This window comes from Perissodus microlepis, chromosome 16 (genome assembly GCF_051167445.1).
Source record: "Perissodus microlepis isolate ML-2025 ecotype Zambia chromosome 16, ASM5116744v1, whole genome shotgun sequence".
Lineage (NCBI taxonomy): Eukaryota > Metazoa > Chordata > Actinopteri > Cichliformes > Cichlidae > Perissodus > Perissodus microlepis.
The window spans coordinates 23,740,899-23,754,228 of NC_140476.1; positions in this window are offsets into that span (position 1 = coordinate 23,740,899).

Sequence of the window (13,330 nt, forward strand, 5' to 3'; positions counted from 1 at the left end):
GGGAGCCAAAAGAACACTGTTGCTGATTTATTTTTGAGCTAAGCAAAAATATTTTTTAATTTTGCCAGTAGGTAATGAAACATGTTATATATATAACAGAAGAAAACAACAACAACAAAGCAACACAACACAACTCAGTAGAAAGCAAGAGTGAGAAGTCCAGCCAGCAGCCCCAACGAGAGAATAACAACTAAATAAAAGCTTCTCTTGTAGCTTCTTGTAGCTGAAAAGAAAAAACAATAGTGGTTGTGGTGAAGGGGGGTGTTAATGATAATAACAGATTAAATATTTTAAACTTTACATTTTTGTATTTTCCTTCTTACGTGTGGGGTTTTTTATAGATGGCTTGTTGGCAGGTTTGACATAGCGTTCATTGACATAAATTTCCTCCATTGCATGAAAGGATGTGGATTATTTCTGAGCTCAACTCTGTGGAACAGGACATGTGAAGTGTGAGAATCTCACTGGTTTCAATTGATTCTAAAGTTTGAAGTTCAGAGGAAGTCCCCTAGTCAATATGTGGTTTGTGCAGCTATGCTACCACTGAAACTAGACCTGTTCTTGGACTGTGTATATATACAGTGGCTTGCAAAAGTATTCAGCCCCCTTGAACTTTTCCACATTTTGTCACATTACAGCCACAAACATGAATCAATTTTATTGGAATTCCACGTGAAAGACCAATAGGGTGTACACTTGAGGAGTGGAATGAAAATCATACATGATTCCAAACATTTTTTACAAATAAATAACTGAAAAGTGGGGTGTGGGTAATTATTCAGCCCCCTGAGTCAATACTTTGTATAACCAAGCTGCCAGTCTTTTAGGGTATGTCTCTACCAGCTTTGCACATATAGAGACTGAAATCCTTGCCCATTCTTCTTTGCAAAACAGCTCCAGCTCAGTCAGATTAGATGGACAGCGTTTGTGAACAGCAGTTTTCAGATCTTGCCACAGATTCTCGATTGGATTTAGATCTGGACTTTGACTGGGCCATTCTAACACATGGATATGTTTTGTTTTAAACCATTCCATTGTTGCCCTGGCTTCATGTTTAGGGTCGTTGTCTTGCTGGAAGGTGAACCTCCGCCCCAGTCTCAAGTCTTTTGCAGACTCCAAGAGGTTTTCAGAATCAGAATCAGAATCAGAATACTTTATTAATCCTGAAGGAAATTAGGGTTACAGCAGGCAGCATGCTAATGGCGCATGCGCACTTACAAAGGAACCTTCTGACCAACTTTACACAAACATCACATTGGGGAGACATGTCAGAAAGGTAGGCTGATAGGAAAAAAACAACGAAAATACATAACATGAGGTAAGAGGAGGAGAAAAAAAACTCCACTCAGACTGAGCTCCTAGTGGGAGAACAGTTTGATAACAGAAAAAACACCTCAGCACAAAAAGCACATGACTATCAATACACCATAGAAACACAAGACAAGCAACAGGGGCGGGTAAAGGGTAAGAGAGAGCCGGTGTAGACAGCGCATCCGGTCCTGCAGCATGTCTGCGCTGGTCCAGTTGACTGCCATCTTCCCCGGTAGGGCACAAGCATCGAAGGCGTTTGGAAAGGGAGGGGGGATCAGTGTGTGCATATCAGTGTATGTGTGTGTATGTGTCCAGAGTTCAGCTGAGACAGTGTCCTTCGCCCTGCCAGGCTAAGTAAACAGTCTTCCAGCCAACCCAGGTGGCCTTGCATGGAATTGGGGGAACAGTCTAAACACAGTTGTTATCAGGGTGTTTTGTTCAGCTCCAGCCTTGAGGCCGCAGCTGGCGCCGAAGGGGTCTCCGCATGAAGTGATGATGGTTTTTACTTTAGTGCGAACAACTCATATGAATTTCAAAGCTGTTCTAACAGTCCAACATTGGTCTCTCAATCTCCCGTTGGAGAGCCGTGAGCTTTCTATGATGTTATCCAAACTTACGTTCCGTGATGTTGTCATTCTTTTTGCTCAAAGAGCAGGTTCTGAGAACTCACGATCGCAGTGCACTTCCCCAAGATGTGATCGAATTTGCGCTCAAAGGTGTTGTTCGAGCTAGCCCCTCCAGATGTAATCCAGTTTTTCACTCAGAGGTCTTGTTCTGAGTGTTCACGGCAGCCGTGCGTTCTCCAAGACCTTCTCCGTGCTGCACTCAATGAGCCCATTTTTAGAAACTCATGCCTCGTCCCATCATTTCAATCCCAGCAGGCAGCCTTGTGGGGGTTTGAACAGCCGGTTCCGCTTCCTTAATTCTTCGATAAGTCAGGGCCAAGCCAGCTCCGATCAGCAAGAACCCTGTTATCATGGTTCCGAATAGGTAGATATCTTCAGCAGTCAGGCTCACCCGAGCCCAGACTTCTCGTTGAGAAGGGGTGTCAATTGCATTCAGAGACCAGTTGATCAAATCCATAATTCCTCTTTTAGGTTTTAGAGAACAGACTGTGAGAGAGTGTTCCAGGGAAAAGTAATACAAAAAAAACCCACGAGACTAGACAAGGACATAAGAGGCTAAGCAGGGAAGCTAAGGGAGAGGAGGAGAGGAGAAAAAGTGCAACCGCCTTTGCTGAGAGCCAAAGACTTCCAAGATTGCCCTGTATTTGGCTCCATCCATCTTCCCATCAACTCTGACCAGCTTCCCTGTCCCTGCTGAAGAGAAGCACTCCCAGAGCATGATGCTGTCACCACCATATTTGACAGTGGGGGTGGTGTGTTCAGAGTGATGTGCAGTGTTAGTTTTCAGCCACACATAGTGTTTTGCATTTTGGCCAAAAAGTTCCATTTTGGTCTCATCTGACCAGAGCACCTTCTTCCACATGTTTGCTGTGTCCCCCACATGGCTTGTGGCAAACTGCAAACGGGACTTCTTGTGGTTTTCTTTTAACAATGGCTTTCTTCTTGCCACTCTTCCATAAAGGCCAACTTTGTGCATTGCACGACTAATAGCTGTCCTATGGACAGATTCCCCCACCTGAGCTGTAGATCTCTGCAGCTCGTCCAGAGTCACCATGGGCCTCTTGGCTGCATTTCTGATCAGCGCTCTCCTTGTTCGGCCTGTGAGTTTAGGTGGACGGCCTTGTCTTGGTAGGTTTACAGTTGTGCCATACTCCTTCCATTTCTGAATGATCGCTTGAACAGTGCTCCGTGGGATGTTCAAGGCTTGGGAAATCTTTTTGTAGCCTAAGCCTGCTTTAAATTTCTCAATAACTTTATCCCTGACCTGTCTGGTGTGTTCTTTGCACTTCATGGTGTTGTTGCTCCCAATATTCTCTTAGACAACCTCTGAGGCCATCACAGAGCAGCTGTATTTGTACTGACATGAGATTACACACAGGTGCACTCTATTAGCACTCATCAGGCAATGTCTATGGGCAACTGACTGCACTCAGACCAAAGGGGGCTGAATAACTACGCACACCCCACTTTGCAGTTATTTATTTGTAAAAAATATTTGAGGACAGTTCTAGGTACAAGATATCTAACAAAGTGTGTAGCCAGTGTTTCACCAAGAGTTCATGTGGTGGGAGCCACCTCTGAACCACTAGTTTTTTGGCCGCAGTTATGCCTGCCAACCATAAGTTGCGCACTTTCATTGTCATTGAAAACCTGGAGTAGTCAAGTATAAGATGTAGTAGTGGGTCAACAGGAAGACTGCAATACATCAGTAATGACAGCATCTTTATTACCTTGCCCCAGAATAAGAACACTGCAGGACATTCCCATAGAGAATGATGCAAGGTGCTGCTGCTTTGCTGTTCTCTGTTTTATTTTGAATTCTGTTGTCGATCTTGTGTGCCTTTGAACTGAAATGAATTTGCTTTTTGAGGGCCTAGACATGCTCAAAAACTCATGAAATTTTGCACACGCATCAGGTCTGGAGAAAAATTACTTATTTCAATGGTTTCAGACATGGACAGGGCAAAATGGCTCAGTAGCGCGGACGGAATGATCCACAGTACCTCCTATAAAACTATGTTTAATCTATGAGTCTGAAATTTGGCAGCCTGATGTAAGATATTAAGATGTACAAAAAAGTCTGATAGAGCCATATGCTAAACCCAGGAAGTTGGCCACTTTGAATTTAATATGTAATTTTAGGGACATTTTTCATCGTTTTCAGGCCTCGTACTTTAACAAACTCCTCCTAAGGTTTTAATCAGATCAACATGATATTCGGTCAGTGGAAACTAAAGGCCTTGGTGTAGTTAAATTGCAAAGGTTTTGGGGTTTTGTGTAACAACATAGTCATAGCGACACGTCGAGTTTTAGTCATTCGTCAACTAGCACAAAACTGCTGTAACTCTAGGATACTTTATCCAATCTCTCCCAAACTTCACAGGCACGATTAGAGCCGAGCCCCGAACAGATTGATATGCCAATAGTATAGTCATACCTGCCGATAGTTAGAGCGCTGAGTAGTGGGAAGAGGAAATGCACACTAGGTTATAATCTTCATTGATCTACAGTGTGGGCCATTTATATGGATACACCGTAATAACATGGGAAAGGTTGGTGATATTAAAGTCCTGTTTGTGGCACATTAGTATATGTGAGGGGGCAAACTCCTCAAGATGGGTGGTGACCATGGTGGCCATTTAGAAGTCGGCCATCTTGGACACAACTTTGTTTTTTCAATAGGAAGAGGGCCATGTGACACATCAAACTTATTGGTAATGTCACAAGAAAAACAATGGTGTGCTTGGTTTCAATGTAACTTTATTCTTTCATGAGTTATTTACAAGTTTCTGACCACTTATAAAATGTGTTCAATGTGTTGTGCTTTGCATGTCTTGCATGTAGGCCAAAGTGTGGTTTTATGTATTGGTAGAATGCTATTTTTGACATGCTGTGTGGTTGCCTTACAAGCTATACTGTGTCATGTCAATGAGGATTTAGCCTCATCTTTGTTTTAGTATTTGTTGTGTTTAAGTTATTATTTTGTTTTTGTTCGTACACTTTTTTTGTTTATTTTTTATTACCCAGCAGTTGTGGAAAAATAATTTGAGCATTGAAACCAAACCAAAAGCTCCTTTATAGCCATCATGTGGACACAATCTTTGTCTATTCAGTGGTTGGGAGTGAAATTCTCACCATCATATAGGCACCAGTTTGATAATGAAGTGCATCGTGGCTTAAGGTAAATTGTTTTCCTGTTTTTATACACTCTTTCTTTGTACAGGAAAATTAAGAACTACATATCAATAGTACACACAGTGGTTAGATGAGGTGAAATACCAATTTTTCATTACAGAAGTAAGACTTAGTTTTACTGGTGATTTATTTATTTCATTTTTAAAACAAATTGAGGCTTTCTTTGAACCCTAACCATGTCTCTGACATATTATGTTTTTGTGGAATCTGACAGGGGAGTGATTCTAGGAGAGTAACACGAATGGCACCATCAAGGTGATTCTCAGGGTGAGTTATATGTCACTGGATGGTGTGCAGTGTGTCCTTAAAGAAATCTGAGGAAACTGCATGAGTGGAGAAGTGGCAGGCCTAAAAAATCTACAACTAATGAATTGTGTATGTTAGTCATATCCTGAAAAAATCCAGTAAAAACCTGACACAGGACCTTCATCACCTTCATCAACTGTTAATGTTACTATTTGAAAATCCAGAGAAATCTTTTTGTAACCCATGTGAAATACAGGGCTGCAAAATCCCTTTTTGTAATCTAAGGCTATAGCCTGTTATTGTCACAAGGGGGTGATGTGATGCAGTTTTGTGTTCTGACGACCTTGCGTCTAGTGTGCAGGAAGCAGTGTTGCCAACTTATATTTAGCGAGTTTTCAGACCCCTTAGCGACTTTTTTTTCTAAAAAAAAGTTGCTAAAAAAAGACGTGAAAGCCCGTATCGCTTTTACTCTCAACAAGCAGCGGGTGCTGTAATGCAGTCAGTTCTTCTTTTACTCTTTTACTCTTATGCTGTTTTGTGGATCGCAAGGTTTAAAACTACTTATAAACACACACACACAAAGTAACTCCACCAGAGTGCCTATTTCGGGTCACTTTTGCCGGTCCAAGCCCAGGTAAAGGAGCAGGGTTGGAATTGTGACAGTAAAAAAAAACATAATTGCTAAAAGAAATTTAATTTGTAGTTCTAAATAAACTCTAAATGCATTTAGGACGTTTTTTACTCACTTTATGTCTCTTCCACGATGTTATTTCTCTCTCCATAGGTAACATAGGTTACAATTAGATTAGCATGACCAATTATGCAAATTAGGCGATGACGTCATTTAACGACTTCTAGCGACTTTTAGGACAGCCAATAGCAATTTTCCTTACTGAGGAGTTGGCAACACTGATTACCTCTCTCTTTCTGTGAGATCTTCCCTCTGATGGCGGTCAAGTACGTGTCGGAGTACATGGAAAAAGTATCTTGGTATGCAATGCTGCAACCCGGTTAATGAGACCAGATTGTTTTACATATAAATGCTAATAAGGTACTCTTTTATTAGGCCCCGAACTCTTACCACAAAGGGAATAACGTCTGTCAAGTTATTTGTGTCTGAAAATCCCGGTGAGTCACGTGCTTTTGTTAGCTACCTGTTAAGTTAGATAATGTATTTCACTAGCTGATTCAGCTCAGAAACCTTTGAACAAAAACCAATCGGGAGCTATGAGAATCTGGCGTGTTGTTTTACTTCTCCTGTTGTTCTTTACAGTGTGTTATAAGTGTTGAATGCTTTGAGCTAAACGATGCCGATGCTAGATGCGATGCTAGCTGCTAATAGCTGTTAGCCACCCCACCCCACTGAAGCCATATTCCGATCGGGGAGGTATTCAAGTAGAAGCACTAGCTCTCTTTATATTAGAATGGTTATGTCTTAATAGATATGAGCATATTTCAAGTTTAATAGTATTTGCACTGAATTAAGTTACATTTGCTTCTAAGCCTTAAGGATGAATGTCACTTTCATTGCTATGACTGTTCACATTACTGTTTAAGCTGCTGATGTTCTTTGTTGTGATATAATTTTGATAAAATTGTTGATACTGGTACAAAGAAGTTACTGTAACTCGTGTAACTTGGTAAAGCTAAAGGGAATGCCATTTGTGATTAATACATTTGGAAAAGAAGTTAATGAGCTCATGTTAAGAACACAAAATGGGAAAAGAAATTGATTGTTCTGCACTGTTTGTGTAGATTGGTTTTTTTGAACTACTAGAAGGATTCTGGAGAACCACTGATGAAATGGTGTGGCCAGCCATGCGATCGGATTGTGGGATTTGCCTGAGAAACTGATTCAAGCAACCCTGGATTTCAGATAAGCCCTATGCACTACTTTTCCTACCCGGATAATAGGGTTTGCACACTGTTTGGGTTTCAACGACTTTAAAGGACAATTCAGACTGGACAATTCAAACTTCACAACAGGAACACTTTAATCTGTTTCATTCATTCCAAAGAGCTCTGATACGGTTCAGTATAAATCTTCCATTTAAATGTCTTTATTTTGTTTTGTTTTACATGTATTCACCTTTAAAATGCACTATTAGTGTGCAATTTGGGTTATTGTGTTGTATATGTATATAAATGGTACTGAGGCAATAAAGGTCCCAGTTATGCACTTCCAAGCCAACTCCTTTTGTGAGTCTCCAAAACAAAACCTCCTTCTGAACCTAGTAAGATGTCTAGGGTCTCTATTTGAAGTGAGAGTGTACTGGTCCTGAGTAGAGGCGCTACATTTTGAATTACAAGCTTGAAAACAAACAAACAAACAAAAAACATACTGATCTTTGGGTCACCCAGGAACCAATGCAATTTTAAAAACAATAATTCTGGTGTGAAATCACTGCATGTCCTAAGATCAACAAAGTCACCATCAGTTAACAAAGGTTGTCACAGACGCTACAAATGTGAAGTAAAATAACCACAGAACTTTATAGTGGAGCTGAAAAGTTATGATTCACCTGTAATAAAAAACGTAAAAAATGAAGTCTTAGTTTTCTAACAATTACATTGACATATGTTTACTGCAATGCATCATTTAAAAAAAAAAAAAAGCAGGGCAGCAAGACATCAACAGAGATGTGTTTTATAAGAAATTAATGTCTTTCTCGCCTACACTGTAATACTTCAAAAGCACAAAGGCCAAAAAATGCAAATAACTGCAATATGAGAAATCCTCCTCCCATCTTTCCCATCACTCTCAAGGGAATGTTTATTTTCTTTGCTCTCTTCACCTTCATCATCCTCACTCACTTCTTCCTCACTATCCGTTACACAGACAGATCTCTAAGACACAAGATTATCTTGATAATTGTGAAAACGTATGACATAACCGCTACAGTTACAGTATCTTGGTTGAATAGGGGTAACAGCAGTATGTTAAAATGTAGTAGATTAAGTTAGGATTATACAGCATATATACATATGCTATGTCCCAATTCAGGGGCTGCATCCTTCGGAGGCCGCATTTGATGGGCAATTGGATCATAGCCAGGCGACGAAGGCTGCTCCAAATGCGTCTGACAAATGCGTCCTCCTTTTCCCCAGATTTGAAGGATGGGTCGGGTGTATCTTTCGTGGCCCAACCTAGTGCAGCCCAGCCAATTCCAGTTTCCAACAATGGCAGCAGCTACTAAGTTTTAATATTACTCATTCTGGAAAAGCACTCCGACGTTTTTGGAGATGTCTGTTACTCACCAGCTCCACAGCTTACTGGGTGGTCAATGCTCACTAGAGCCAGCGACAACACCGGGCTCGCACATCGTTTTCAGACCCCACACGGTATTTCGCTCTGAGGTTAAACATGATATATAAGTCACTTAGATAACTTAAAAATGTTATTGTTTGGCTTTTTTCAGTGTTTTATTTGTTAATGAGTAAATTGGTTTGGCTGAGATTAAAATGATAGTTTTCACACAGCTGAATAAACGTCAAACAGAAAACTGATTAAGTAGAAGTGTGAGATGGTAGAGAATTTACTCCAATGTCCTGTTATATTTTAGATAGCAAGGAGCAGACGGTTGAGTTTATTAAACTCCACCAAGACCGCGGTGACGCAAATCTGAAAGCTACAGTGTCCCATTTCAGAGCTTCACACTTCCGACCTTCTCGGTCTTCGGAGAAGCCAGCCCACAAAGACAAAGGCTGGGTCTTCCGAAGGATGCAGCCCCTGAATTGGGACATAGCTACACTGTTACAAAAAACATCTTAAAAAAACGGTAATATTCTGCTGGGGCGCCAAAATACGACCGTAAAATAACAGAAAATAACTTTCTCATGAAAATACAGTTATTTTCAGTAATGAAAATAGAGTTTGTTGCACTAATTTTACATGGGATTCTGCCTTTTCCAAGTGCTTTTAGACATTAAATTAGGAACATTTTAACGTGATCAAACAATGAAATTACCTATAAACAAGGTCAATGAATGTGGCAATATGAATCATAATACGTAAATGTACAGAAATATACAGTTAACAGTTGGTTTAAATAATAATGGATTGCATGCCCTGGGACAGACTGACAGAAGCGAGGCTGCCATATTGCACCATCGGCCCCTCTGGCCATCACCAGTAGGCGAAGAGTCTTGACCACGGACACAATACCGAGCGTGTCTGAGCCGGGGCTCGAACCGGCAACCTTCTGATCATAAGGCAAACTGCCAACTCTTGAGCCACGATCGCCCCAAATTGCAATATACATATGCATATGTACAGACAGATACATTTAATAATCATGAAAATTATGTTTTAGTACATTACAGTGATTTAACGTTAATTTACATTTGAAATGTGAAATCACAGTCTATTTACGTGACTTTAATGATATTCTAGAAGAACAGAACAAAACTGTAAAATGCACAGTAAAATACTTTTATATTAGGATTTTTTCCTACAGTGCAGCCATACCCGCGATCTTGTGGTTGCTAGTTCACATTCATTGGCCGATGCTTAGCGTCATGTTATTATGTGTCCCAACATCCAATGGCATGTCACATTGTTTTCATGGCCACACCCTCACCCCAGGTGCAGAGGCCTATTTCTGTTCAGGAATGTTGTGAATACTTTGAGATTTATATTAATTGCAATTCCTACCTCTACATTTATTTTTTAAAATATATAATTAGCACAGCGTGGCCGTGCAATGTTTTATATGTTTTCTTTAGTTTTTATTCCTATTAATTATATTTCCACTTGTTACCTCTGAATTATTGAATAGACCTAGATGACATGAAATTTTCAGCACAATTATAATTCAAATACTCCTTTAATTACTGATTATTCTCATTAATTTTCGATCATTTTTTATATTTTTCCATTGTATTGCATTTGGATTTAACAGATCATTCTCTCACATAACAGACAAATATTTGTGAAATTATGATACATTTCTGAATGTATTTTTACAATCTAAATATGCATATGTACAAAAAAAAAATATTAAAAAAACAAGTAAATTGTGTTTTACTATATTTACAGTGATGTTATGTTATTTTACCTTTGACATGTAAAATCACAGTCTACTTATGTAAATTCAATGATATTCTAGAAAGACTGTACAAAACTGTAAAATATACAGTAAGATACTTTGACATGACTATTTTTTGGAACAGTGTATAGAGAGGTCTAATAATCTTGTGGATGTGCTGGTTGATTTAGTAATAAGTGAAAACATTTGTATGAGTGTTCAGTTAGGTGTGCTACCTAGCAAAAGCTAAATAAACTTGAAACTCATGCTGCTAAGTTTGGACTGAGTGATTGGAATAACTAACAGCTGCCACTACGTGAGCTCTGTTCCCTGTATTCAGTCTGTCCACGTCTTTATGTGCTTCTCAGGTTTCCTGTTTTATTTTGATAGTCCCTAGTCCTGTTTTTAGTGTGTTCAGTTTTGCTTTCACCCAGTCTTGTTATGTTTGATTAGTTCCAGCTGTGTTTCCCTCCGGTTTCCCATTCCTTCATTAACCTCTGTACATTTAAGTGCTCTGTCTTCTTGTCGTTGCATCATCCATCTTGTGTGTTCCATGTTCTTTCATTTATGCCAAGTCATGAGTTCCTTCATCTTAGTTTCTAGTTTATCTTTTGTTTGTTTCTAGTGATGTCCCAGTGAAGCTTTCTGAAGCACTGCAGCTTGTGTTGAAAAGCTTCAAGTAATTAACCTTTTTTCAACGCAAGAGTCCTCTCTGTGACATCTGGTGGCCAAAAATATAAAGAGCAGCTTGAATCTACAAAATAAAATGAACTGCTTCATTATGACTGCCCACTCTACAGAGTGGAGTTCACAATTCTGTCTGATATTGGGCCACCGTTGTGTTGCTTGAGTAAAAAAATTGTTATGTTTATTTGTTTAATAAACATAGCAATTGAGCCACATGATCATGGCTCAAGAGTTTGGAATTCGCCTTGTAATCAGAAGGTTGCCGGTTCGAGCCCCGGCTTGGACAGTCTCGGTCGTTGTGTCCTTGGGCAAGACACTTCACCCGTTGCCTACTGGTGGTGATCAGAGGGCCCGGTGGCGCCAGTGTCCGGCAGCCTCGCCTCTGTCAGTGAGCCCCAGGGTGGCTGTGGCTACAATGTAGCTTGCCATCACCAGTGTGTGAATGTGTGTGTGAATGGGTGGATGACTGAATGTGTAAAGCGCTTTGGGGTCCTTAGGGACTAAGTAAAGCACTATACAAATACAGGCCATTTACCAAATAATTCTCATCAATATACTCCTTCCTTGTTTAAACACGTGTCATGGTGTGATCTGTCTTTGCTTGTGACTTCTTGATGTTGGTAAATACAATAGATGAAAAATACATTATATTTATAATACCTTATAAATCACTGAATCAAGTACCGAAGCAGTAAGGTTCTAAATGAAGTTTCGGACGTCATTGGTCACATGACTCTGGCCAAACTAATCAAGCCTCGACTCTGTGCTTCTGAAACAGTGTGTTGTATTTTTTGCCACATGCACCGGAGTGTCAGCTTCAAGCGGGCCATCTTTATTTGTTTCTTTATATTCAGTTTTAGTTGAGCTTCACAGCAAATAAAGCAACCTCTATGTTTATTTCTCTTGCCTCTGAGTCTTGCATTTCAGTCCTACCCTTGCCTGCCATATGGCCTTCAATGACAAATACACAATCAGGTTTCTGACATACACAAATCTATTAATTCTGCGAGTCATTACTAAAAGCTAATCTTAACCTGTAATGATGGGTGGGTAACAATAAATCATAACAACCACTTATGGGAAATCAGAACAAGACACATAAAAACACATAAAAAAAATAAAAGAAAATAACATACAATAATACTTTCCATCTAGGAAGCACACCTCCACTGATCAGAGATGTATGGTGAACAAAGTTTTCATCAGTTCCAGTCACATAAACTAACACACAGCTTCATGACCAGGGAATATGTCATTTAAAGTGTTTAATAGCACTTCACTCTCAACACACAGCTGCTTTAAATGCTGAAGATCAAAATTTAACACAATAGTGCCCTTTAGTGGCCGGCATTGCATGTGACAATCTCAGTGAGAGTTCATGCCTTAATGGATTCTCTATAGCTGTGTTGTTTTCTTCATTTTGTTCCTCTATTGAGAAACACCACTTCAGTAAGAGTGCAGGGACTACAGCAAAGCACGGTAGCTTCCTTTGGGAAAATCTATAATCCTTGTCTGCTTCCTAATTGTGGAGGGCCAAAAGTGTCAAAATGAAATAAATGAGCAAATAAATAATAAATCATTAAATGATTAAAATGTCATTATTAATTAATTACAATTGGAAATACATAAATATTTAAGTTGTCAAATTTTTTCAATTAAATAAATTGATATTTAATTATTCACATATGTAATTAATCATTTTGAATTTTAATTATTTAATGATGCATTTATTCATTCCATGTTGGCATTTGTTCCCCATACTGAATTACAGTCTTTGATTATCTAAAGTAAAACTGTTTGCTCATCAAATACTTATAAACAGCAATACTACCACAACTAGCTGTTTTCTCTAAAAAAGGGTTTTGTTTGTTTGTTTTTTACAGATACAAATGAAGTCACAATAGAGTTAAAAAAGATTAAAATGAAAATGTGATAATTATTAAAATTAAATTAAATTAAAAAGTGATCACCACAAAATATCTACAGTGATAATATAACTCATGCCTTTAGGAAACAGATGACAGGTTTTTATCTTCCCATGTGGCCAAAAATCAATATTTAGTACACATATTTAAGCTTTTGCTTAAGTTTTGCTCATCGCACTGACACATGAGCTTATCAGGGAGGTTGTTTCTGCATCTACGTGACTGTGTGAGCTGATTGTGGACCCAAATGCAGAGAACAGGAGGCAGAGGTGAATTCAAAACCAGCTTTTAATACTGCTTAGTCCTTATGAAC